Genomic DNA, 14585 nt, shown 5'->3' with positions numbered 1-14585 from the left:
CACAAGTCACTGTAATGCTGCTTATGCCTCACTGGTAGCATATTAGCAGGTCTAGTTCCCATAAGCCTGGCTGTGGGGCATCCTATAATTAAGACTACTGGACCTCCTTACACCACTCAATGGGATTTCAGTTCAAGTGTCTCCTTGAACTTTCAAGGAATAGGGGAATACTTGGGTGATTGTTGCCTTCTTACATTTGCTCTAGCACCTCTAGCTTGAATTTCATCCTGTTTCTTGATGAGCAATAGATTTTGTACCTTTTCTGCATTAGTTCAGTTGAATTCACCTGTAGATGCGATTTGCAAACTTGGCAGACAAGAGATCTAATTCTTACTAATTTCTGTAAATTTCTCTCTTATGAAGTAGACTGAGGTTCTTTTGAGTATATATTTTTCATACTGTCTCCTGGCAGATGGCATATTATAGCAGTTCTTTTATTCTGGACATAAAAACAGACCAATATTCCCTTGTTCACAAATATTTACTAATAGTTGTGACACCTGATTTATGAATAACAGTCTATCTCACCATACAATTATTCTGGGTAATGAGCCAGTATCCCCAGAAACCTCATTCTTTGTAACTTTGAGTTCATGCAATATTTTAGAGTTATACCTGGCTGTCTCTTCCAACAGTCATGACCATTCTCTAACTCCAAATGGCCAATTCCTGAACCATGCCTATCTTAATTTAGGGAATTCTCATTTGATTGTTTCAACCATATCAGTATGATCTTTATAGTTTCCTTTACATTATACCAATAATTGTCAGCTCAGATATGAACCCACTTTCTGCCAATACCCTTTCCTCATCTTTCCACAACTGTTCCAACAATTTGCCAATTGTGATAAATAATCTCTCTGCTCTGGTGCAGTATGGTCATGTGCCTATGTAAGATCTAGAATTCTGACTGACATTCTTCAAAAGAATAACTTTTATAAATTTGGTATCTCTGTAGTCCGGGGTCTTCCCACACAGCTCAGTAGTAAAGAATCCACATGCCAGCTCAGGAGACACAGGAGACAGGGGTTTGATACTAGGGTGGGAAGATCCCCTGAGGAGGAAATGACAACCCACTCCAGTATTCTTGCCTCTAAAGTCCTATGGACAGAAGAGCCTGGCGGGCTACAGTCCATGGGGTCACAAAGAGTCAGACACAACTGATCACATGCACACAGTAACCAGAACTAGTTTGACAGGAAAAGAATGAGGCTGGCTAAGGGTTTTATTTTTCCAGCTCTCTCCTGCCAAGTCACTACTACATATTTGTACTACAGACGGCCATAGGCTTATCAGCCCTTCCCATGCATTTTCTTTTTTCTTTTTGTAGGGGGTAGCATTACATATATTAAATTTTTTTTAAATTTTTGTTTTACATTAGAATAGAATTGATTAGCAATGTTGTGTTACTTCTAGGTATACAGCAAAGTGATCAGTTACACATATCCATGTATCCTTTTTCAAATTCTCTTCCCATTTAGGTTATTACAGAGTATTAAGCAGAGTTCTCTGTGCTGTACAGTAGGTTCTTGTTGGTTATCTATTTTAAATGTAGCAGTGTGTACATGCCGATCCAAACTCCCAACCTATCACTTCCCCTGACCTTCCCATCCAGTTTCTCAGTCTTGTTTTTTTTTTTCCTTCCCATCCTTGCACACCTTTTGGTACTGCAGTATCCCTTATAAACTCTTTTACAAGAGTCCTCTACCAAATTCCCATCAGTTATTGAGTTCAAGTGTGCTATTTCCTTACAGTGACATAATTCAGATTTCTTAAAACAAACAAAAGATTGCCATGCTCTGAAACACTGAATAATTTCCCAACAAAATTATTTTTTATTCTTTGTTTCTACATGAACCCCCAACAATTTTCTCCCGTCATTATTCTTTGTTTTTTTGGCCACACCCTGCAGCATGTGGGATCTTAGTTCCATACCTGCTGCATTGGAAATGCAGATTCTTAACTACTGGACCATCAGAAAAGTCTCTCCCATCAATATTCTTTATAATGTGACATATCTTCTTATATCCAAGCTAAAGGAAATAAAATGTAGCTCATAAAATACAAAAAAAAGGATTCATTAAAAATTCTATTATTTGTCTTTGTTTTGCACTATAATTTTTGATGTCAAATGGGGAATATATTTGTCTTCAAAGATTTCTTGCGTTTGTGTCCCCAAATCAGTTTGCTTTTGAGGGTTGAGAGTGAGAAAGCTGCTGACTGGTAGAAAAAAAATCTATCCTGACATGAAAAATATGACTGCAATTTTAATAAAGTATTGACCTTACTTCCCAGTAACATACAAGTTAACTTCCTCTTAAATGCAAGCCATGTTAGCCTCACACAGAAAAGAATGATTTGAAAAATGTTAGGGGAGCCTCCAGTAACCCCAAAGTATCTCCCTCTTGCAGGTCACATAATGCTCAAAAGGTTTCCATTAGTTATTCTTTGGATTTGGTCAAGTGTTTAGTTAAACTTTTCTTTCTATCCTCTCTCTATCCTCTTTTTGGCAGAAACATTTTTGGCAGGAACTGTATAATAAATCATTAACAGCTTAGAGTGAATTTTCTATCAGATCTTCTCTTGTTAGCAAGAGTAAGGCCCTCAAGCTGTCTAAGAGAACACAGCTTTTGTAACTGTGAGACATTGGACTAGCAAACAGAGGAGGAGGTGCAGCATGGAGATCCTCTAGCTGCACCATAATTGATGTAATTTACAATGCACATTTCTGTAGGTGGGCAGCAAAAGTTTCCGAGTAAGGCCCTGAAAAAGAAGACAGACAAGGAAGAACAAAGAGAGAAAAAGAAAAGAAAAAGAGATAGCATTTTTGAAACTTCTCATTAAATCCATGTAGCAATCCATGAGTTAATTGCCATAAACTAAATTATGAAATATTTTCTGGCTCCCCCAATTCCCTACTCGTGATATACCAAATTGTGCTTTAACCTCTTGCTAAAGACTGAGCTTGGGCTTCCCAGGCGGTGCAGTGGTAAAGAATCCACCTGCCAATCCGGAAGATACATGAGGCCCAGGTTTGATCCCTGAGTTGGGAAGATGCCCTGGAGTAGGAAACAGAAACCCACTCCAGTTTTCTTGCCTGGAAAATTCCATGGACAGAGGAACCTGATGGGCTCCAGTCCATGGATGGGATTGGGAAGACTTGCACACGACTGAGCACAATCACAACGAAAGACTGTCACAATGACATAGAACATCATTCTTGCAAGCTTTTGCCTGCACATGGATAACTGCAAGACCCAAAAAAGTCCTCAAGGACTCAGTCTCCAACAGTGAAACATTAGTCCAGTGACAGATGGCTTGCTCTTCAGGAAGCCTCAGGTGGTTCTGAGTCCCCTCACACAGATGATCAGAAAGCTTGCAAACATGTAAGTCCGGCTTCATCTGGATAGCAGTGTTCATCTGCCTGGCTTCTCGGCAAAATTCCACTCTAGTGGTAAAGTGCCAACTTCTCTACATTCTGTGGCTTAAAGTCATAGACCGTCTAGTAATAAGAAAGTAGAAAGTCATCAGATTTAGGGAGCAGGGTAGAGATATGCTAATAATACTCACAATAAAAACAACAGAAGCAGATGGAACAAAATCCTGGTGCTAGGGAGAAAGAAGGCACATCCTTTGATTCTCTGAGATAACCTGCTCATTTTTTTGACTATGTTCCAACTTTCTCCTAAATTATATGCTCAGACAGAGTCTAGTTTAGCTGCATACCGGCCTCTCTGAGAACTCCTTTATGTCTAGGTGTGTGTTCAATTCTTGAGGCATAATTTTTTTCTTTCTCTGTTGAATTTGTTGAGTCACTCAGTTTGAACAATTTTTGTAACTCAAATATCATTTTGGTTGTTACATGGTGACACTCCCTGAGAGAACTGCTCTTGCTGTCTTCAAAAGGAATACTTCACTCTGCCCTAAACTCTAAGCATATTTATAATTGTTGGCTCAGCAATTGCACTACAATGATTTATGTCCTTTAGCAGCACCCTGAATGGCTCTTCATTATTTACTTCTTTTTTTCTGATTTAGTATCATGTACAAGACAGAAATCTTACTTGATAAGCCATCAATCAGCTCATCCTTACAGATAATGATAAAGTTAATGTTTAAATTTTCCCATTTGCCATTGTAAAGACAAATATAAGGGGTTATATTTCCATATTTTAACTGCAAGTTTCTAATTCCAGGTTGTCAATTCCTTAAAGGAGTATTCTTTTCCTTCACTACTGTGGGCTGAATGTGCAGGTAAAATCTTTTCCTGTTCAAATATTCTGCAATTTCATGCCTCCTCCAGTCTCCCCTTAATACATTTTCATGTAACTTTTCTGGTTTTCTTATCTTAAATTATCTTGCCTGCTTCACAGCCGTAAGTAGAAAAATAAAGACCTCCTTTTGGTTGACATTTAAAGGTTTATTATTCTCTCTCTGATATATGAGCTTAATGCTCATTAACACTAAAATGAACCAGCTGAGGGAAAAAAAAATGCTGCCTTCAAAGATCCTGGAATAAATAATGTAACACAGTCTCTTCCTTTCCTCCTCACTAAAATGATATTAAACAATTCCACATTCCTTCAAAGTAAGCTTTTAAAAGTTTAATAATGTCTGCTTTTACTTTTCAAGGTAAAAGTCCTGTCCTGGAGGCTGTTCTGGAGGCTGATTTCTTTGTTAGGAATTCCTTTTCCTCGGAATAGATTTAGCACATCTGCTTGCATTCCATTTTATATATCTGTCCTATAAGATTAAATTTAAAGCAACCTCAAATCACCAAGTTCTTTGTGATTAAGTATAAAGCATATCATCCTTTGAGTAGAATATTTACTTGGTCCTCAGGATTGTAGGAGCTTCAACGATTAAGGTAGAATTTTTAATTGAAAACTTAACACAGGTATTTAAACTAATATTTGTCCTTAATAAAAAATGTTTTCAAAATCCCTTCCCACTGTGTATTTTTTTTTTTACCAGCTTTCTTTCTGTGTACATTTATTTCTCTCTTCTATTAGAATATTTTAGGCTAAAATCAAAAAATTACCCAGCCCGTGCCAGGAACTACTAGGACCACAATTTGTTTCCCTGGCCCTTTAAAAAGTGCCCTTCCCCCTGCATCAAAAGAGAACACATCCTGCCAGATGAGTGAGGCTAATGGCAAGTTCATACAGCTTTTCACAGGTGACCCATCATACAGATTATGTGCTGGGAGTAGTTCAAGAAGTCTGTTGTGTTCTCTGTCTCCGTCATCAACCCTAATTACTAAATGATTTTACAATCTGGGATTTTCTGAGATGGAAAATGTTTGGATTTTCTAGAACAAATATTAAATTCCCCAAAGTGACATAAAAAGTTTTCTGTTTTGCAAGGTGCATGCCAAAGATCAGAAGTCTTTCCTCAGAGATTTTCATCTCAGTGGAGAGCCTTCTATCCACTATAGTAGTTTTGAAAACAGAAGTTCTCCAGGGATACGAGGTACAGGCACTTGCATTGTTACTAACTTCAATTTCTATCTGGAGTCCCCTTTCCAGAAGTTTCCACTTGCTCAAATTCTCCTTCCTCAAGTTTCAGTTGTTAGTGCTATCTCACGGTTCAGTTTGGTGTAACAGACTGTATGCAGAGATAACAAGATAGCTAGAGCTTTCCTATCTGATGGGCCTCCCTGTTTCAGCAGTCCAGATAGTGGAGCAACATTTTCCATAAGCTTGCCTGATACATACAAACGCCGAGTAAGTCCTCTAACGTATACCTTGATCCTTCCTATGTCAAACCTAGAAATGAGGACTGGCTAACTTGGGCTTCATTCAGGGAAAACCAAAAATCATATGCATTAAATCCCAACTGTGCTTTCCTCAATTTGACAAGACATTAATTAACCTTTAACACCAAGCTTAATTGGAGTTTCTCAGATGTTCATGAGTCAGATGCTCTGCAAATCCTATGATACAAATTTTGATCCAGGAGGTCTGAAATTTGGCATGGGGCTCTCTAGTTCTAATAACCTCCCAGGGGATGCTGATCCATTGATCACACTTGGAGAAATGAGACTCCAGAAGCTTAGATGTTCTCAGATTTGAGTGTGCACAAGAATTTCCTTGTGAACTCTTTTAAAATGCAGACTCCTAAACTCCATGCCCAGGGAGAAGGCAATGGCACTCCACTCCAGTACTCTTGCCTGGAAAATCTCATGGATGGAGGAGCCTGGTAGGCTGCAGTCCGTGAGGTCACTAAGAGTTGGACACGACTGAGCGACTTCCCTTTCGCTTTTCACTTTCAGGCATTGGAGAAGGAAATGGCAACCCGCTCCAGTTTTCTTGCCTGGAGAATCCCAGAGACAGTGGGCCCCCGTCTACGGGGTCGCACAGAGTCAGACACAACTGAAGCGACTTAGCAGCAGCAGCAAACTCCACGCCCAGAGGATCTCAGGCGGAGCCCAGGCATTAATTTTTTGAAAAGCATTTCTGATGCTTAGGATTCAGGACATCAGCAGAACACTCTTTAAGTAATATAAGTTCAGTATGAGCTGGATTCAACTTCAGACAAGGCATCAGACCAAGGTGCCAATCTTGGCTTTACAACTTACTAAGTCTGTGATCTGAGATACAAGTAACATCTTTTAGGCATAGTTTCCAAGATTTTAAAATGGCTTTTATATCATCTGCTCCATTGGCATCCTTGCACTGCTATGAAGTTTCAAAGGGATCATGAAGTATGTTCTTGAGCTATATGACTATAAATCATCTGGCCACCCTCTGTAATCTTTCCCAGAGTCATTTGATACCAAGATGTCATCACCTTCTTCCTCATGTGGTGCCAGCCCCCGCTTTTCCATGCTGTGAAATATTCAGAGAGGATCACGGTAAAACGCTCCGAGGGAGTTCTGGAACCTCACCAGTAAGCCTCAGATGCTGGAAAACACAGCAGAGCATTTACTTAGGACAGTAAGTCAGAGAGAAGGCTCCAGCTGTGTCTGTTAGAGTTGGCTATCATTCAGGCCAGGAACAATTGCAAAGGCAAATTTGAATCTATAAAGCCCCAATTTCCTAAGAGATCACTTTTCACGCTCCAATAATATCTTTGATATTCTTTTGTTCTTGGAGCCTAAGGCTTTGGTTCAGAGACCTGTATGATACTGTGATGAAACTTTTTCTTTCCTCCCTGATGAGTATAAAAGAGGATAAAACACCTTTGATGTTTGCATCAGACACGCCTCTGAAGCTAAAGTGATGACCGTGTTTTTGATAAATTGAAAACAATGCAAGTGACAAGTGATACTCCAGCTCTTCTATTTCTTCCATTTCAGTGAACATCTATTCAATCTCATGGTCCCATCAGCCAACAGAATTATCCTCTCATCTTTCACAGTGCATCTCCTTGCACCCCCAGCTCCCTCACATTCGACATCTGGTGTCTATTCAAGATGCAGGAAATCCCCTTTTTTGAGAGATAATAATTTAAAGACATATAAATGTAAGATCCCTTGTAAATAAGTATCTGAGCCAGTACAAAATCTAAACTATTGATTTTAAAAGTAAAAGTGAAATTTGTATAAAAATGCACTGGAAAGTATTTGAATCCTCATTCATGCCAAACTATGGATACACACACATGTACACATATATGGACAAAAACTTTTAAGCCTTTATAACTCAAAAGAAATTCACATGGAAAGCTTGCATTGAGTGCAGCTGAGTTGGTGAATATCTCTGAGACTTGCAGGAAGGAAGATGACTCCTGGGAATCTGAGGACTGTGAAGACCTCCAGGAAAGATTTTCCCTTCATAAATGCTCACCACTCCTCTGCCTGCACCCAACCTCACATATCTCCCTAGAAGACTGATTCCTGAAATTGTAACATTTGACAGTCTTTGGACTTTATTTGGGGTTAAAAAAGGAAAGACCACATGTTAAACTTTGTCATTTGAATATAACTCCATGTGAGTCAAGCTGCTTCTTTCTAATAGATTTTGGTATTTGTTTCCTGTTGTTTAACAAATTACCATGGATTTAGTGGCTTTAAACAACACAAATTACTTATCTTACAGTTCTGGAAGACTGAAGATCAAACTGGGTTTCACTGGGCTAAAATGAAGGTGTTAACAAGGCTGCATTTCTCCTGGAAGCGTGAGGGAAAAATTCATTCCCTTGCTTTGTAGCTTGTAGACGGCACCCACATTCCTTGGCTGGTGGCCCCAAATTACATCTCCCTAGCGAATTGTATAAAATCTTCAAATATCTTTTTCTTTCTCTGACCTATTTTTTTCACCTTCCTGGCTCCTTTTCTGACTCTTCTGTCTCTCTCTTCCATCTTTTAAGGGCGCTTGTGATAACAATGAGCCAAGCTACACATAACCCAGGATAATCTCATCTCAAGGTCCTTAATCACATATGCAAAATCCATTTTGCAGGAGAAAGTTACATATTCACAGGTTTCAGGGATATGAATGTGAACTTCTTTGGAAATCTATTATTCTGACTACCACCATATTTAGAAAATTACCCTAGAAAGGGGTTGACTTTGATAACAGAGCACAGGGAGCAAAGGATTTAGGAGGCAGGAACTGATAAGAATGAGTCGACACCAAAATAAAAATATTGCACACTTGGGAAAGTGAAGATTAAATAGAGAGAAAAGCCCTACCAAAAAAAAGTGACTAGTGATGAAAGCAAACTTCACTTACCTCATAGTCTTACTTAAGCTCTGCTATAAAATAACAAATACGTAGGTGAAAGCACAAATATGCTTATGATTTCATATACAGGCAGGCTTTCCAGGTAGCTCAGTGGTAAAGAATCTGCCAATGTAGGAGATGAAAGTTCGATTTCTGGGTCAGGAAGATGACCCTTCTCCCCCGCCATGGAGAAGAAAATGGCAACCCACTCTAGTATTCTTGTCTGAAGAATCCCATGGACAGAGGAGTCTGATGGGCTATAGTCCATGGAGTCACAAAAGGGTCAGGTATGATTTAGCAACTAAACAACATATATACATATATGTACATATGTATAAACATTTTTTATGGGAATTATACTGGTTGCTTATTGGTGGTGATATGTGGGTGATTTTTTCTTCTATTTTTCTATAATTTCTCTTGATTCAACCTTCTGGTATTCTCTGCTCATGCTGTAAACTGCCATGGTCCATATTATATCTCCTCTTCCTGGAATTACTACAGTAGCCTCTAAAATTGTCTTTTTACTTTTATGTTTGCTTCTGTAATATCTTCTCCAAGCATCACCCAAAAATACAATTCTAGACTGCATATCTGCCACCCTAGTCCCCACTGCTTCTCTGGCCTCAGCATTTTGCTGGCTTGCCTCACATTCTCTGCTTCAGCCATACTGAACTTCTTGATGACCCTTGAAACCAGACTACCTGCTGTCTTTTCCCAGAGAACCCTGAATACCTCTCCTACTATTTCATGCTGTCCTGACTTTTCACAAAGGAGATTTTCTATCTCTTTAAAAGCAGGGATTGTTACATCCAGGATTTGACATGATGCCCAGCATATAATAATTCTCAGTAAGTGCACTTAATAAATAATTAATTACCTCTTTTAAAATAAAAATACAGATAAGGTACTCCTTCCTTGACTCTTAGACAAGAACACAGAGCATGTCTTTGCTGACATCTTGCCAACTACTCTTTCTAAGAGTGAACTTTATCCATGACAGCCCAATAGCCATCACTCTATATCCTTTGGCCAATAATGATATACCTCAGATGGCCAATCATTAAGACAGCAAAGAAAATACTAATTATATATGAACTCTGGTGACAGTGATATGATACAAATATATAAGCAAGCACCAGAAGCATCTAAGAAAATCTAAGATAGCTTTGCTACTCTAGTGGCATTATGTGTAGTGAGCTGTCTTTTAAATTGCTTTTTAATTTGGTTCATGCATCTCCTCACATAGAAAGTTACTTGCTATTATTTAAAGTGAACTAGCTAGACAGAGCATTAAACACACACACACACACATACACACACACACAGTTCAACTCAATCAAATGTTTTCTTGTATGTCTCCAGACAATTCGTTATTTTATACAAATTTGACAGATTTGATACTTTGCTAGCCCACAAAAATGTAAAATAAACAGCCTAATCGAACTGTGGTATTGGAGAAGACTCTTGAGAGTCCCTTGGACTGCAAGGAGATGCAACCAGTCCATTCTGAAGGACATCAGCCCTGGGATTTCTTTGGAAGGAATGATGCTAAAGTGGAAACTCCAGTACTTTGGCCACCTCATGGGAAGAGTTGACTCATTGGAAAAGGCTCTGATGCTGGGAGGGATTGGGGGCAGGAGGAGAGGGGGACGACAGAGGATGAGACGGCTGGATGGCATCACTGACTCAATGGACGTGAGTCTGAGTGAACTCCGGGAGTTGGTGATGTACAGGGAGGCCTGGTGTGCTGCGATTCATGGGGTCGCAAAGAGTTGGACACGACTGAGCGACTGAATTGAACTGAACTGAACTGAATAGCAAATATCCAATAAATCCATTAACTATGCCATGGACATGTTTTTTATCCTGTGAATGAGACCATCTGCCAGAAACTTTAGAGCAAGAGGAAGGGTCATGCATTACATTTCAGCTCAAGAAGGAAAAGTCACCTTAAAGTTTTGGGTGATTCTGTGGCAGGAATAGTAGTCTAGGGAGGCAGAGCCCAGGCACTGACCAGAGTAAAACTAAGGGAAAATGTTGACATATGAAATCTTTTGAAAAATTTCCTGTTGTGTGTGTGTGTGTGTGTGTGTGTGTGTGCATTACAATGTGACTCTAGGGCTTTCTTAGTAGCTCAGCTGGCAAAGAATCTGCCTGGAATGCAGGTGACCCTGGTTCAATTCCTATCCCTGGAGAAGGGATAGGTTACCCATTCCAGTATTCTTGGGCTTCCCTGGTAGCTCAGATGGTAAAGAATCTGCCTGCAGTGTGGGAGACCTGAGTTCGATCCCTTGGTTGGGAAAATCCCCTGTAGGAGGGCATGGCAGCCCACTCCAGTATTCCTGTCTAAATAATTCCCATGGACAGAGAGACCTGGTGGGCTACAGTCAATGGGGTCACAAATAGTCGGACATGACTAAGTGACTAAGCACAGCACAGGACATGTGACCCTAGGTTTGAATAAAACAAATAAATTGCAACCCCCAACTTGAGTGAGTGAAGAAGACAGATACTATTTGAGAACTCTCTTCACAGTACAGATGTCGATATCTTTTTCAGTCTAAAACTTAAGTTGTAGCATATTACATAAGTATTGCAATAATTTTTTTAAGTGCTTTTTTTTTTTTTAAAAAAAGCTATTTTTTTAAAAAAGAATCAGGGTTATTTTCTGAAATGATTCAGAAACTATAGTTAGTTAGTCACACAGTTATGTCTGACTCTTTGTGATCCCATGGACTGTAGCCTGCCCAGCTCCTCTTTTTTTGGAATTCTCCAGGCAAGGGAGTACTGGAGTGGATTGCCATTTCCTTCTCCAGGGGATTTTCCCAACCCAGGGATCGAACCTGGGTCTCCTGCATTACAGGCAGATTCTTTACCAACTGAGCCACCAGGGAAGATTCAGACACTATTCTGAATCTTCTATTCTGACACTATTCTGAATTCAGACACTATTCTGTAATTACAACCCAACTGGTGAATCATCTGTCTTAATCTTGATATTTCTATCAATACTGCCCAATTACCAGTCATGACTGAAACTGGTGGCCATAGTCAGCATTAATAGATTCTTGAACTTCTGTCAAATCAATCCCTAGGGATCAACTTTGCTTATTTTTTAAGAAAATAGAATATTTGTTGGCTAATATATTTAAATGATTTATAATAAACAAGTAAAAAAAGCAAGGAAAATGTAAAAAAATCTAGATTTACATCTTTTGGATTTCATAGAAAACAATTTAGTAAATGCTATTTCTTCTGTTATATTTATAGCTATATAATAGTTAGTTGCAACATCAGGTTATATTTTTTACAAATGGATAGCACTAAGTAAATCTAGACAACATATTAAAAAGCAGAGACATTACTTTGCCAACAAAGGTCCGTCTAGTCAAGGCTATGGTTTTTCCAGTAGTCATGCATGGATGTGAGATTTGGACTATAAAGAAAGCTGAGCACTGAAGAACTGATGCTTTTGAACTGTGGTGTTGGAGAAGACTCTTGAGAGTCCCTTGCACTGCAAGGAGACCCAACCAGTCCATCCTAAAGGAGACCAGTCTTGGGTGTTCATTGGAAGGACTGATGTTGAAGCTGAAACTCTGATACTTTGGCCATGTGATGTAAAGAGCTGATTCATTTGAAAAGACCCTGATGCTGGGAAAGATTGAGGGTAGGAGGAGAAGGGGACCACAGAGGATGAAATGGTTGGATGGCATCACCAACTCAATGGAGATGAGCTTGTGTAAACTCCAGGAGTTGATGATGGACAGGGAGGCCTGGCGTGCTGCAGTCCATGGGGTCACAAAGAATCAGACATGACTGTGCAACTGAACTGAACTGATCTGAAGTAAACCTACTATTGCATTTTTCCTTGCATATAAAGTTATAGCACTAAAGTATATCATCAGTTTTTCAAAAGAAACTGTAAATAAACTCCATGCAAGGTGCAAGATAAGGCTTTTAAGGGCAGAGGAGCGTAATATGCAGGGATTAAAAATATCATGCCTTGGTCTTACCCTCAGTTATTCTACATGAAAAAAATGTGCATCACACAGAGTTACAGAAGTGCAATAGAAACAAAATGAGGAGATTGGGTCCTGTTAACACAGGAGATGCTTTCTAATAATGATTTGGTAATGATGTATATAATAAAGTTAATTGTACTCAAAGGTAACTGTTTTAACACTGACAGCATTTTTGTACCAATGCCACCAAAATCCTTTAATAACTTTTTAGAAAGTGAATCACTTTTACAAAAATGTAATATCCATGAAGAAGCAAATAGGGAATGGTTCTCAAATTTTAATTTTAAATAATGCTATCTATGTGAAATAGCTGTGCTATCAAATCCCTTTGACACTTCAAACATCCCTGCTTAGATTAAGTTCAAGGTTAGCCTACCTTGTACTGAAATTCTTAGCTAAAAACAATAGCCACAGTATTTAAAAATGTAGCTAAAAATTTGAGGACAAAGCAATTTAAATTTTAAAAGATCAGGTCTCTGTTTATGTCTGATGATTTTTAGTATATAATAACAACATGATTTTGAAGTTAGGAGGATAATAAAAATACAAAAAGATTTTTTTCAAAATAAATCAATTTCATAAAATTGTTCACATGTCAAGACTGAGCTTCACAGAAGTTAGCAACCTGCCTTTAATCACACTATTAGGAAACGATTAACTAGGATTTTGACCCATGTCTGTCTGATTCCATTTTCATGCTCCTAACCACCTTGCTATATTGTTCTAAGTATAAGAAAACAAGCTTAAACAAAACTCTTCTGTGACGGTTCATTGCATTTGTTCAGTGGAGAGGTCCCACATTGTGGCTGCTTATTATGTCAAATTGTGCCCAGGGTATATTCTATTTGGCTGGCAAATTACCCCTTTCCCACTTCATTCATCCCTGGGTCTCAAGGTATTTGAGTTGCAACCTCTGAGATAGTGTGGCCTTCCTTGATGGCTCAGTAGTAAAGAAATCCCCTACAAGGCAGGAGACATAGGAGTCTGGATTTAATCTCTGGTTCTGAAAGTTTCCCTGGAGGAGGAAATGGCAACCCACTCCAGTATTCTCTCCTGGAAAATCCCATCGACAGAGGAGCCTAGAGGGCTACAGTCTATGTTTGCAAAGAGTCGGACACGACTGAGTGCACATGAATACTCTGAAATAGTGTGGTCTGTGTTTCAAATTATTTTTTGAAGTATTTCTCCTATTGTACTTGTTACTCAGAATAAACCTAAAGGTTAACAGGAGATGCAGTGCTATGCCCATACACAGAAAATTTAAATAACTCACCAAGGAACACGTGTGAAATAGTTGAAAGAGCACCAGCTCTGACATGGATCCTCATTCGACTTTGGGAAGGTTTCTGAAATGGTCTGTGCCTCAGTTTCATCACCTATAGAATGGAATCTGTATTACCTTTCTCACAGCATGTGGTGATACTTAAATGAGATTACACAGATAAATCCTCCAACAGAATGTCTATCATGTAAGAGACTCTCAATAAAAACTTTTTTCTGTTGTTAATGATTCAGGACCAAGTTAAAATGTGTAAAGAAATGAGGTCAGTAGATAAGATAATAAAGCTCCCTTCTGCTCTCTCTCCTGGGTATGATCCTACTCACCACTGTGAATACAGATTAGAAGCTTAATTAAAATGGAAGAGTAAGATCAATATATTCTTGGACTAAATGAAAAGAGAATCAATGTTTAACTAGATTTTTAATTATAAAAATGAATATATGCTTATGGCAAAGTGAAATCCAAAGATTAATAGGAATAAATCTACAAGTCATCTGACTCAAATCTCCAACAGCACACCAGAAATAATTACTGCTGGTAACATTTGTACTCCTATACTTTCCATGTTCTTTCTAAGCATTTTTATAAAGTAACAATAATGTATGCTAA

The 14585-nt window shown here is 38.7% G+C and overlaps 1 non-coding gene across 1 annotated transcript; it reads right to left on the bottom strand.

The window, feature by feature from the left end:
• Positions 1-11494: 11494 nt before the first annotated feature.
• Positions 11495-11566, bottom strand: TRNAY-GUA. Its single transcript has one exon. It is a non-coding gene; the product is annotated as a tRNA-Tyr (tRNA).
• Between the last annotated feature and the right edge of the window lie 3019 nt (positions 11567-14585).

This window comes from Oryx dammah, unplaced genomic scaffold (genome assembly GCF_014754425.2).
Source record: "Oryx dammah isolate SB20612 unplaced genomic scaffold, SCBI_Odam_1.1 HiC_scaffold_27, whole genome shotgun sequence".
Lineage (NCBI taxonomy): Eukaryota > Metazoa > Chordata > Mammalia > Artiodactyla > Bovidae > Oryx > Oryx dammah.
The sequence above is the reverse complement of the archived record's forward strand: the minus strand, read 5'-3'. Positions and strand labels throughout refer to the sequence as shown.